Source organism: Populus alba, chromosome 10 (genome assembly GCF_005239225.2).
Source record: "Populus alba chromosome 10, ASM523922v2, whole genome shotgun sequence".
NCBI lineage: Eukaryota > Viridiplantae > Streptophyta > Magnoliopsida > Malpighiales > Salicaceae > Populus > Populus alba.
In genome coordinates this window covers 2,022,110-2,037,187 of record NC_133293.1, presented here as the reverse complement: position 1 = coordinate 2,037,187, position 15,078 = coordinate 2,022,110, and positions in this window count along the sequence as shown.

Below are 15,078 nucleotides of genomic sequence, written 5' to 3'. Positions count from 1 at the left end.
ATTTTCAATTTAGTCCCTATTTTTTCAATTGCTTTTAATTGCACCCGTAATTGCCTCCCAAACTTTTAATTTCATGCAATTTCATCCTTGTCAAACTCAACTATCAACCCCAAAGTTGACCGCCTATTTCATATTAGTTCTTGGTTATGAAATTATGCATTTTGACTCTCAATTAATCAACAAACTTCTGATTTATTCAATTTAACCCCTGATTTGATCAATTTATACCCTAGCATTCATGCGCTTTTTTTGGTTTGGTCCTTATTTTTTTATTACTTCAATCAAGTTCCTAATTGATCATCAAACCTTAATATTTATGTAATTAAGCTCTTGATTTGACCAAATTAACTCTTTAAAATTAGAATTCAACCCCCACACTTTAATTTCCTCTAATGAAAGCCTAAATTGACTTCAAAAATTAATTTTTTCTTGCAATTAAGCCCTTAATAAATTCAATCTTGTGTATTTTGATTTTCCTAAACCAATCTTTGGCAATTTCTCAAGGCATTATGATATGTTCTTCTAACTAATATTCTTTTTTATTTTTTATTTTCCCCAATATTGTTTTCAATTCTTTTGTTGTTGTTTTTTTTTGGCATGTTTATGGGGGGCTTCAAAATGAGTATAAACATGTATAATAAAATAGAACAATCTAATTAGATGACACAAAACAACATTGATAGGCAATGACAATAGATAGCACAAACACATTTAGACAGAGTTGAAATTATTATCAAATTGACGAGACACTTCATCAAAATTGTATGAATTAATCAGCCCATTATCTGTCAAAAATCATGTGATCCTTTGCTATAAAAGGGACAAAACTTGCAAATTATAAACTCATAATAACACTGGTGCCAATTAATGGAATGTTAAATGGAAACCAATTTCTATATGTTCTAACTTTCCTACTAAACTGTTATTCATTTCACTTCTAATCTTCAATGATCTCAGGAATTAATTTCAATCAATCTCTACCCAACACCATCACCAGTTCACAAATTTAAGGCAAAAGAAAATTTAGTAAGTGTAAATGACAAACTATTGATTCGGTACAATCAGATTACATCTGGATCTTCAATGTTCGATCTCAGCTATTTAGGAGATTTGGATCGAAGAATCACTCTAGGCGTGCACATAGGCTTAAAACATATATGATCTTGTTTTCAACTAATAAAAGTATATGATCTATGAACCCTAGTACACAATGTTCAATCTAACTAGTGTAGCTTGTTACTCACGCTCTTGTTTTCGACTAATATAGATATTTTATACATTAGGTACATAGAAGCAATTAGTTTTATACACAAAAACAAAACTATTGTTAGGAATATATTTTTTTTCAACAACAAACTCCATTAAATGGCCAAGAGCCTAATGAATACATGCGAGCTAAAGCCCTAGTATAAAGAGCTTGATGCTCTAGATAAATAAATAATACAAATAACCCAATAAAAAAAGCCACAAATACTAGAAACACATTGAAGTCCAAAAAACAAAGAAACAAATAGCAAGTCTTTAAGGTCACAACATCGACATTAAAAGAACTGAAACACGAGTATGGTGTGTAATTATATGTACTAGTAATTTGATCAAGACAATAGGACCTTTGTTTATTCTTGAAGGAGAAGCAGCAAGGACCATTGAAATTTAAAACTACTAAGATTTAAGGGTACCCTAGCGCGACGCAAGTCTCCCAAAAGAGTCTGTCCTCCATTGCATCCATGACCTCCCTACTTAGATTAATATCAACCTTTGATTCCTCTTGATCACCCTCCTCAATGATCATGCAGTCCAAGGAGGCATCCTTTAGAAACATCTTGCAGCCACTCCAGCTTGGCTCGGGATGATCATCAACCTCAAAAGTTTCAGAAAAACCATGTATACGATCAGTTGTGTCACAGCTGCATGACTCTGCATCATCATCATCATCAGCAGCAGCAGCAGCAGCGCAGGCTATTGTAACATCGAGATAGAGCTTCAGAAGCCCATATTCTGCCTCAGAGTCTGCACTGCCCTCGACCAGAAGAAAGGAAGACACGTCCAGTACCGGTCTCTTCTTGTTGTCCATGTATGGTCTCTTATATTGGGAAAGAAAAAAGTTGCAGCTCTTCTATTAATTAGAACTTGTTAGGTGAATTTTGCACTTTGGCAAGTGTTTATTATATACTAAAGTTGCCTACCAAAATATTAAGAGTACGTACATGTACGTATAATTCACCTTTTGAGTGAAAAGTCGTGGTGGTTTCTTTGCTTGAGACTCCAATTTATTGGTCGGTTTCATGTCCTATTCTAGTTTAATTCGGTCTTATATATTCTTTAGAAGGAGAGACAGAGAGGGAAAGTGGAACATCAACTTTTTTAAATCTATGGACGTGAATTCGTGTATACAATTAGGCATATGGAAGAAAGGTAGTTGTTTCAAATAGTTTCAACCATTGTTTTCTTTAAACAAGATTTTGAATTTAAGTTTTATATATAAAATACATTATTGTTAGGAGAGTTTTATCTCTTAGTTGGTTGACCCGGCTCAACCAAATTAATTGAAATTTGTTAAAAAAAATCATCTCAAATCAATAATTTAAATTGTTATGTGAGATCTTAAGATATAATTTATATTATTCTCTAACACACCCCCTCAAGTGAAAGTCCTTTGAGCTTGAAACTTGCACAGGTTCATATTATCTTGTGTCTAATTTTTATCAAATAAATATGGATGATAAGATTCGAATTTGTGACCGCTTAGTCATCAAGGCTTTAATACCATGTAAAAAAATCAATTTCAACCCAATAACTTAAATTATTAAATAAAATCACATGATATAATTTATATTATTCTCTAACAAGATTTAATAAACTTCAAAATACTAGAATTTAAATAAATAAATAAAAAAGGAACAAAGAAAAGGTATATGTAGGTCTATAATAGACCACCACAAGTCAATCCGCCAATGGCATGATGTGTCGTATTTATTAAGCTCCACAAAGCCACTTCTAATTTGATAAAGAAGCAATTATTAAAGTTAACAATATTGGAGGACTATGTCCACAGGTGAATTTGCTATCTAAGCAGCCTTAGTGTGACATTAATGGTTATTAATTCTTAGATGTGGAAACGTGACAATTGCACATTCGCACGTGAATTTCATCGAGATCAATGTGACGCTAGGGTGACTTAAAAGTTCGCAAGGATTTATTTTTTTTATATATATATTTTTATCTTTTTAAAAGTTCGCAAGGATTTTTGTTTCTCTTCTTGGTGGATGGTGGTACTTTGACTGATATCTGGGATTTTTAAGTGGCTTGAAAATGTGGGAATCGGTGGATAATCCCTCAAGCACAAGGAGTAATTGTGGCTAAGGATTAGCAACTTGTTACTAAAGGGTTAGGTTTTGGTTCAGCAATCACCATGTTTCTGGCACTTTTATGCCCTGTTTGACAAAGCGGTGCCTTATGATTATACTTGCTTTTCACCAACAATAACACTCTATATATATAGTGTTATTTATTTTTATATATATATAATTATTTTATTTTATTTGTGGTGTTGCATATTGCAACGTTACCCTATTCACTACAGCATATTTCTTATAGCATAGTTACTCTAAGTATTCACTAGAGCATATTTAATAATTTTGTGATGCAATAATGAAATCCACCCTCTAATTAACCTCGATTTCATCACTCCATGTATACCCAATCTACGCTTTCTAATGGAATATATTATCAATTATATTATATAGTAGCATTCCTTTGAGGTTGAATTCAGAGTTCAAACCCATTTTAAGACAAAAAAAAAACTCTTTATTTGCTTCTAAAATAACTCTCATGCTGTCTCATTTAAGATCTTTGACGTTTTTTTACTAAGATTGGTTCCTAAAAGAAAAGCTACTTAAGTGTACATATAGAAAGAATAGAGAGTAGGGTAGTAACAAAATCTTTTTTATTTTATTTTTAATATTAACATTTAACCAATCATTTAATAACATGCACATATGGTTAAGGGTTCTATTCTTTGAACCAACATGTGAAGATTGTTAAGTTGTCATGCTCTCCTTCTTTTCCTCGATAGTATACGCAGATGATTCAGGTTTGTCAGATTATGGTTATTTTTTAAAATGTTTTTTACTCGAAAATATATTAAAATTATTTTTAAAAAAAATTATTTTTAATATTAACGTATAGAAATAATCTTAAAAAATTAAAAAATATTAATTTGAAACAAAGAAAAAAATATTAAATATTAAATTTTAAAAAAAAACATTTTTAAAATGCCAAAACAAACAGGACTCTTGTCTTTCAATCTTTAATGCTAATTTTTGAAAACTCTAAAACACTCAACTATTTACCCTTTTAAGCTCTTATTCATTGATATTTAATATATTAAAAAAATCTGAATATATGACCTTTATATTTATAAAAAGATTATACACTTAAATTATCATATTTCAACAAAGATTCTAAATATTAATTCAATAAAAATTCTAATTAATTAGTTAAATAAAAATTCTAAATTCAGATTTTTTATGTAGAAAATCTTTTTCTTAACTCAACATATATTACATTCACATAAACTTTTTTTTTTTTCTGATGGTACATCATGAACTTGGGATCTGCCGACGCATGCTAACATCACATGATCATCAAAAGAAGTAATGATGTTTCTTTAATGACATGAACATGCACTATGTTTATTATCAAGTGTGCACTGCGACTATTGTTGTCCGCAGGGTGTCTGTTGAAATGCCATCAGAATAATAGGTGTAAATTGTCATAATGTTGTCATGCCCACGTCATCACGCAAAATTTTCACCAAACTAATTAGGTTTAGAAGCTCATAATCATAAAGAAAAAAAGAAACCCTCGTGGCTTGACATACAAGGCGAAGAGAAAATTCATTACTCAAGACATTTTTATAAATTTGACTCATTTTAACTTTATTATTAACATTTTAGAGAGGTGACATGTCTACATTTGGTTAGTCTTTTTCTTTAGTTTTGATCTCGAGAGGATATAATTGAAATAAGAATTTATCAGCATATATATACATCTATTTTATCCTACCAAATAAGGGAGGAAAAGAGATAATGCTTATTTGAAAACTTTGCACCGATCAAAAGTGTCGCACAAGGCAGCCAATATATTAATCAATCATTATCGAATATCAATAATTATCAATTAATAATAATAATTTAATTAAACGAATTTTAATTTAAAATCAAAATTTTAGAATTAAAACCCTTAAAAAACTTGTTATTGACACAAGTAAACTCTAGATTATTAACTAATCGAGTCCAATAAAGTATTTAATGTAAAAAAAGGAACCAAAATTGGTCGAACCCATAGAATTAAAGCAATATTCTTTCCAAAAACACTGCCTTAGAAAACTCAACCACTTCCTAGAAACCCAACCACTATCAATCCTCCCAAACTGATATTTTTTTTTACCTCTAAAACATACTTTCTTTATTATAACAAGTCATACTATTATAACCAAACAGGTTTTGAATAAAAAAAAAACAAATAACATCAAAATTATACAAGAGATTCCAAAATTCAAAACTGCCAACTTAAAATAGGCCACATATCTATGCAATTTGGATTTTTTTTTTTTTTTTTTTTCTAAACCTTCAATAAGACCCAACTAAAACCTAGAAACCAAGAACATGCAGCAATCAACACAGAAAAACATCATAACCATGCTTCCACATTTGACAAATTTCAAAACCACTTCATTTCATCAAAACTCTTCTAGCAAACATCTCCAAGTATTAAGGAACATCAACAAACAACTCAAAACAAGATTTAAACAATAAGAACAATTTTTTTACGTATTAATCAAAATTAAAAGTAAAGAACATCATAACACTAAAGCAAGTTCAAAAACATCATTAAACATGTAAAACAAGCTAGAGGTGTGCCTCATGAACATCACATACTAAGTTAGTGAAGGATTATACCTTCCACAAACTCATTATGGTTATTACCTTTTTTTCCTTTGAAAATCCAACATTTTGCGCAATCTTTAACTTATCCTTTTAGCTCTTAGATGCCAAGCAATAAACTTGATTACTAATTATCTCCAAGAATAAGCTTTCTTCTCTTCTCTTCCTTTTTTTCTTATTTTGCCTCGCCTGGCCTCTAAATTTTCAGGAGGTATTTATACGGTTTTGCTAGGGATTTTTTTATGGATTTGAATAGGGATTGATCAAAGCTTAGACCTCTTATCAAAATGAGAGTGTTATAGAAAAATATTAGCAGCTAAAACCTTTATCCTTTAATGGTTTTAGGATGGTGGTTTTGTAAGAAACTCAAGAATGCTTTTTTTTTTTTAATCAAAATTGGAGGACAAGATGAGATGTTTTTGGCCCTTTGATATTGAGAGAAATGTTTTAAGACTTTGATAAGAAACCCCTGAGAAGTTTTTAAGTGTGAATATAAGAAAAAATTGAGTGGTTTTGCACAAATGAGTATCACAGTAAAGGTTGATTGAGTTGACCACTTTTGAGACTTTGCCAAAGCAACTTCGATATAAACGTCATCAAAGATCACCCAATCTTGGTAGAGGAGAGGCATACCTTTTGTTTAGCTCCATCATTGCTCAATTTGAAGGTTTATAGCTCCACATTTACTCGTTTGAAAGTTCCAACTTGGTCAGCCTAAAATCTGAAAATACAGTGATAGTTGATCAAGAACAAGATTTTGTTGAGATCATTGAAGAAAATGGGATGTAAACGTTTGATAGGAGTATATGATCTTTGTAGAAGAGGTGTTTCTTAGTTGAATGGTGGTGGTTACAACTCAAGAGATAGTCGAAGATGTCACATTCATTCGCCTGAAAATACGTACTCGATTAGCCAAAACCGTTAAAGAAGAAGTTAAACAATGGTCGAACAATGTGTCTTCTAGGTTAAATTAGATTTTTTAAATTTGGGATTTGAAAAACTTCAATTTAGTCCATATTCTTCCAATTGCTTCTAATTGCGCCCATAATTGCCTCCCAAACATTTAATTTCATGTAATTCCATCCCTGTCAAACTCAATTATCAACCCCAAAGTTGATCGTTTATTTCATTTTAGTCCTTAGTTATGAAATTATGCATTTTGACCCTCAATTGATCAACAAACTTTTGATTTATTCAATTTAGCCTTGATTTGATCAATTTCTACCCTAACATTAATACGCCTTTTTTGGTTTGGTCCTTATTTTTGGATTTCTTCAATCAAGTTCCTAATTGATCATCAAACCTCAATATTTATGCAATTAAGCTCTTGATTTGACCAAATTAACTCTTTAAAATTACAATTCAACCCCCACACTTTAATTTCCTCTAATTAAAACCTAAATTGACTTCAAAAATCATTTTTTTCTTGTAATTAAGTCCTTAATAAATTCAATTAAACTTTGAAAAATTCTAATTGAGTCCTTGAACATCTAATTTTGAATTTTCCTCCTTAAATTGAATTTTCCTTGCCAATAAGACCTTCATCAGTTGAAAATATAATTTAAAATTTTTTAATCTTGTGTATTTTGATTTTCCTCAACCAATCATTGGCAATTTCTCGAGGCATTATGATATATTCTTCTAACTAATATTCTTTTTTTTATTTTTTATTTTCCCCAATATTTTTTTCAATTATTTTGTTGTTGTTGTTGTTGTTTTTTTTTTTTTTTTTTGCATGTTTATTTGGGGCTTCAAAAAGAGTATAAACATGCATAATGAAACAAGACAATCTAATTAGATGACACAAAACAGTATTGACAAGCAATGACAATAAATGGCACAAAAACATTTAGACAAAGTTGAAATTATTATCAAATTGACAAGACACTTCATCAAAATTATATGAATCAATCAACCCACCATCTGTCAAAAATCATGCGATCCTTTGCTATAAAAGGGACAAAATTTTCAAATTATAAACTCATAATAACATTGGTGCCAATTAATGGAATGTTAAATGGTAACCGATTTCTATATGTTCCAACTTTCCAACTAAACTGTTACTCATTTCAATTATAATCTTCAATGATCTCAGGAATTAATTCCAATCAATCTCTACCCAACACCATCACCAATTCACAAATTTAAGGCAAAAGAAAATTTAGTAAATGATTAGCATAAATGACAAACTATTGATTCGGTAGAATCAAATTGCATCTGGATCTTCAATGTCCGATCTCATCTATTTTAGAGATTTGGACCGGAGAATCACTCTAGGCATGCACATGGGCTTAAAACATATATGATCTTGTTTTCAACTAATAAAAGTATATGATCTACGAACCCTAGTACACAATGTTCAATCTAACTAGTGTAGCTTGTTACTCACGCTCTTTTTTTCGACTAATACATATATTTTCCGCAACTCCTATATACATTTATTACTAAAAAGTTTGTTCTTTAAAACATGATTATTAGGTATATTTTAGGGTAAATTAAAAGTGAGGTTCACTCACTTTGGAGGGTTAAGAATTTATTGGAAATCAATCTCCAACAAAATTTTCTTAACATAGAACATTAATATGATTAAAATAAATTATAGGTGAATGAGAAATTGATTTTAAAGAACCTTTAATTGGCATGTTTTTGCTAAACTCAGAGCTCTCTATCCCGCGTTAAGAAAAATACAAGATTATACTATAGTTTATACAGTGAGAAGTTAAAGAATCACAAATACGCCTAAGCGGAGTGGCTTTGGACTTAAGCCACAAGTGCGCGTTGTCGGCTTAACTCAAGCACGGGCTCAAGCCCCAAAGACTGGGTCTTAGCTAGGGTTTGGACTTGGGTTTTTCCAATATATTTTGGACTCAAATTTCAACTTATTATAAAATAATTCTTTGGCCTATAAAGAATAATTGTTTGCCAGCCCATTTATATGTCTAACACATGAATAAAGAGTCTAAATAATCTTCTTGCTATTGAATAATTTATTTTTAAAGGAAAAAATGTTAGGTTTTTAAGGCAAAAAACTATCAAGTGTTTTTTTTATGGCTGGCATTTAAAGCAAAACATCAGGAATTAATTATGGTAATTATCAAAAATAATTTTGTATCAGTTTTGATCTTAAAAATAATTATAAAAAAGGGGTTAAGGAGGAATGTTTTGTTTATGTTGTAGTAGCCCTTTAGGCTTCTTCTATATTGTTTTTATCGGCTTTTTTTTTTTTTTGTCCTTTTTCTCTTTTATTCTAGAGGTAATGTTCTTGTCCCTCTTATAGAGCATTTTAAGTCCCTTATTTCTTTGATTAGTAAACTTTTTTTTAAAAAAAAAGGCATTCTTTAAGAATGCAATTATTGGAATCTTTGAAAGCATATTAAGATTATTTTATTCAAGAGATGAGCAATAAAGTCTTAACAAAAATGATTGACCCTTGATAACAATAGATTGCTAGTTTACTCTTATTCTATGTTCTACAACAACTGTGTTCCATAGTTATATTATAGTTTTAGATTATTTATATAATTGTTATTGTATGTAATAGTATACATTCTAAAATTTCATTTTGATTCAAGTGTAATTCTAAACTCTAATTATATGCTTAAAATGCAAGCTAAGTTTCTTGTTTAATTCTATTGCAAGTTTATGTTTTTATTTGTTTAATAAAAGTATATGCTATATAAATTAAACAATTGTAGTTTGAATCTATGAACAACAATCTTAAGGTTTTATTATACTAGTGTTTTGTTTTGTTTATATATTTATTTTTTGTCAAATTAGAAAAAAATTTAGAAGGTTTTGCAACTTTATTTTAAGTTATTATACATGATCATGTATATTTTAAATAAAATTATTTTGATATGATATATGTTAAACATGTACTTTATTGAACTAAGTAAGCAAAACTTGTTTATAAGATACATGTTAAACATTTACTTTCTTCAACTAAACAATTAAAACTTGATTAAATCAATTGTCTTAGTAATAGCTTCATGTTCTTCTTTTTTTGACCAATTTGTTTAGTTTTGTGATTATTCTACATATTTAATTTAGTTATTTTCATTCTTACATTTGAGAAGCCAGAATTTTAATTATAAATATTTGGCTATTGTTTATATATGATTATCATGACTTCAACACAAGATTTGGTTATCTCAATCAATGTTGTTTTGGCAAGTATTATTTTGGTAGGGAGGATTTCACCATTATTTTTATGATGCATGGAGAGAAACCTAAGAAGTTCAATGGATTGAACTTTAAAAGGTGACAACATAAAATATTGTTTTGTCTAACCACCTTGAACTTGGCAAAGTTCTTATTGGAAGAAGCATCAATGTTGTCAAATAATAAATTTAATCTCACTTTATGAAAGTTATGGACACATGGAATCACATGGATGTTGTATGCAAGAACTACTTATTATATGGATTAGACAATACATTGTATGATGTGTATAGTTCAATCAAGAGTGAAAATACATTATAGAAAGCTTTGGATAAAAAGTACAAGGCTAAAGATGTTTGTATGAAAATATTCATAGTCAGCCAATTTATGGATTTTAAAATGGTCCACTCAAATACCATGATAAGTTGATTTTAAGAGTTTTAGCTCATCATGCATATTCTTGTTAAAGGAATGGTTTATAATGAATCCTTCCAAGTGGTTGCAATTATTGAAAATTAACCACCATCTTAGAAGAAATTCTAGAATAACCTTAAGCATAAGGACAAGGAAATGAGAGTTGAAGATCTTATTTTAAGGTTAAGAATATAAGAGAAAAATAAGTTGATGGGAAGAAGAGCCAAGTCTTTTGGTATGGCTTCTAAAGCAAACATTGTAAAACAAGTCATGAAGTCTGTAAAAAGTTGTTATGATTGTTGATGTGAAAAAATGAAATTATGTGAGTAATAATAAATGAAGAAATAAAATAAATGCATCAAAATTATGGTCTATGTGCTAAACATTCAAACTAGAAATCTGGGTTGTATTGTTAGTTAACTTGTGACCAGGAATTGACCTAGATAAAGGCATGTTATGGGGTATTTTCCTTCATGAAAGTTGTAAAATTAGATGTTAAATTTTAAATAAAACTGGAATCACCTAAATGGAAGTTGTAGAACTCTAAATATTGGTAAAAAACCAAAGACAGGTCAAAATGAAAAATTCTGGACACCATGTACATCGGACCTAGAACTGAAATTTTAGGCTTGTAACAAAGAGAAATTGGGATAAATGTCTTCATGAAAAATGTGTGCCATCATGTTAAATTTCATAGGAAATAAACCTTGCTCCATTTGAAGTTATAGAACTCCAGATATGGATAAAATACCAGGCATAGGTCGGGCTGTAAGTTATAAGACAGATCTGCTTACCACTGTATTTTGATAAATTTGAGTGTATAAAACATAGTTTTGAAACCCAACCCGGCCCAGCAGGTCGACTCGGGCCGGGTTGAAGAAAAAATGGGGGAAGGAAAAACCCGACGTGACCCGGCTGACCCGGCGGGTTGACCCAACAAGACCCGGCTGCAAACCTGTTGACTTTTATTTATTTTTATTTTTTTTACTAAAACAATGTCGTTTTGATTTTAAAAAAAAATTGACTCGGTTGACCTGATGACCCGGTCAAAACCCGGAACCTTGGCCTTGGACCGGGCCAGCCGGGTCTTAAAACTATGGTATAAATGGCAGAACTGGGTTGACCCTCTTCATCCCATATGTGTTATTGTGTCTTAACTTACTAAGAAAATAATACCCAAAGGGAATCAAGTCCTACAACTCTAGTAGAGGAAAAAGCACTAAACAGTATTTTAGTGCACTTGTCATATGTTGTTTGAACATAATGAGCTTAAGATGGAATTTTATAGAAGTGATTCTTAAAAAAATATATATATATATATATATATATATATATGAGTATGTGAACTCGTTAAAGCATTTACTGAAAGGAAAATTTTGTGTGGTATAAAAGGAACACCGAGCATAGAGTCTTCTATCGGAGGAGCTCACGTGACCGAAGAAGCAGATAAGCAAAATCTTGCCTATAATGAACTTCGTTAAGTTTGTAAATTTTGAATTCTTGATGAATACTGAAGATTTGAAAGGTTAGGGATAAAATTTTAGGATATAATGTAAAACTGATACAATTGAAATGTTTCCATAATGATCGAAAGACCAGTGTAGAAAATCATCTCCTGAGTCATCGGAAATTAGCAAATCTGTATTGGTTATAAATCATGGAGTCAAGTTTGAAACCTTAATATTTGTGAATGAGTAACAAACAAGTTAGTAATATGGATACTTCATGAAAGTAATATGAGCCTAAGAAGAATTCAAATTGCTTTGGTAATGAGCGAAAGCCATTATTGGTATTTGTTTTTGAAATGATATATAACCATGTTAACCTCATCAGAATTCTCTTAACATAGGTTATAATGTTAAGAGTAACGAACAAGTTAGTAATATGGATACTTCATGAAAGTAATATGAGCCTAGGAAGAATTCAAATTGCTTTGGTAATGAGCGAAAGCCATTATTGGTATTTGTTTTCGAAATGATATATAACCATGTTAACCTCATCAGAATTCTCTTAACATAGGTTATAATGCAAATCCAACTTTTCTTTTATGGATGACCAATCTTGATCATTTGATTACATCAAAGGCTTTATCATGGATACCAAAAGTCATACTTACAGCTTAGTATTTTTCTGGTGTTTGCCTTTTGGCGTTTGTTGTGTCTAATAATTATGACATGATTAATTCTAGCACCCATCTTCACTGCTTTGTCTGGATGGTAAGGAAAGACCCGCATCAGTATTTTTTGGCCCCTAGTCTATATCTCTTTTTTCTTTTAGCCTTTTCTCAATCGTTGGACTTTTGTTCTTAACCTTCCTTTTTCCATTGATTCTATTAATGTCTTCAGAATATCTCTTATTTGCCCCCAATATGGGGTATGATCCTAGTCAGGGTTTCTTTTGAAAGGAATATTCCACTTAGCTCAAAATGCAATTGCAAAGGATATATTTCAAGAAATGTGAAAGGATAACAAAGATGGTCTTTTCTCCTTTCAAGCAAGGTCCGTTAAAACTGATAAATTTTGACCTCATCTAGTGTAATGCTATGGAATTGTAAGAGTCTTTATTCATGAATCCATAAATATTGAATCCACTGCGTGTCATTATATATATTGCTAAAACTTGGCTATATGATGTGTGGTTCAATTTTGTGGTGTGAGCTCAAGATTTGTTCGGTCAACTCTTGCCATTTTAGTAAACATCATGTCTTTTCTAGAATCAAAACAATTTTAATCATTCAAAATTGATTGGCCTTAATTTTGCAAGTTAGAGTTCATTCAAAATATTTCACCAAAATAAACTTTGAAAGAAGCATCTTTTTATTTCAATACAATAATAAGACTAAGAATAAAGCATAATCCATTAAAAGGGGAGATGTAATCCCAAAACAAAATGATGGACAATAAAATTGACAACATGACACTTCTAAATAGCTTATTCATCAGTCATCCATGTCTTGTTGTCATTCATTGGTGATGGCTTTTGACGATATGATCGTTGATATCATTCTTCACAAAATCTACTCGTCTCTTGCTCACCAACTTTTAGGCTTAATCTTCAAAGTTCTTGCAATTCTTCACATCTAACTATGATTATTCCATCTAGAGGATCATGCCTTGAAGCAATGAACTAGCTATGATTTTTCCTTGGTGGCACAGGTGAGCTGGAATGGGAAGCATCCATGGAGCAGATGATTAGTACTTAAAAATGTATTTTTATCAATGTTTTATATCATCATTTTGCACTTGAAGTATCAATAACTCCTTAACTAAAGCATGTTTTATAATAACATACCTAATAATATAAGATACATTTAATTTATGGTAAATGTTCTTCTTAAATACAGACCTATCACATAAATGAAAGTATTGATTGATGAGTTTAAGTATTGAAATTGAAAGGACAAAGAGAGGGCCAAACTTAGAAAACAGATGTTGGTGCAGTCCAAACTGAAACACTGTTTGATAATTGGGTTATATCTCGAGTTCTAGATGTCCAAATGACCTCAATTGTTTGGATAGATTCGGTAAGACATAGGCCTACAACTTTCATGTGGAGTCCAAGATTTTAAAATGTCATTTTCAAGTCCAAACTATAACAACAAAGGAGAAGTCTGAATCTATCCTGCAGCCCAGACACTATTTAGTGTTCAGCCCATATCTCGAGTTCTAGGAGTCCAAATGACCTTAATTTTTTTTCCTGGAAAGATAGGACAATTTCCTATAACTTTCATGAGTACAGATGGTTCCAATTCTGATGCTAGCATGACGTTTTATTCAGATAAAAAGATAAGGATTTTCACCAAGTCAAGAGTTGGTCACACACTCAACAATTAGTCATCAAATCAATAGTTCTAAATTTTGGCCTATAAAAGGAGGCATTTGCCATACATTTAGGGGCTTGGTTGTTCGGATCAAAAACTTACTCTTGCTCTCTCTCTTTATATTTTTTGTAATTCTTAAGTTTTGCTTTCATTAATTTATTGTTTATGCTTTTCATTTCCTTTCCTTTACTTAATTAACTTGTATCTTATTTATATTTCTCTTTTTTATTATGTTTAGTTAAGTTTATTGTATCAATGTGAAAAGGTTACACTAATGGTGTAAGAATAAGTTTAGTGTAAACTCAACATGGACCTTAATGTTTAATATTAACATGACTTATCTTTTTATCTTACTAATTCTTAATACCTTTCTTGTTAAATGGTTAATCTAGATTTGTGTTATATAACACATGGTACAACAAATGTTTAGCACTCTCATAGCCCAACCGTATGGTATTACCTACACCTGTGCTATGAAAGGAACTTAATTAGTTGTTAACATAAGTTAGCAACATGAATTCCTGACAATATTTAAGAGTTTGGTGTTACTTAAATAAGATAATTAATATGATTATGTTAACAATTTATAATGAGCTATTAATGACAAATCATTCGATTGGAACCTCCTTTGTGTGTGGTTTCCAGTTGAATAATAAGAGTTTATACTATACTTGTTTGAAATACCATTAGTGGATCCTCTAACATTGACATTTGTTTTTATAATTATTTAATCCT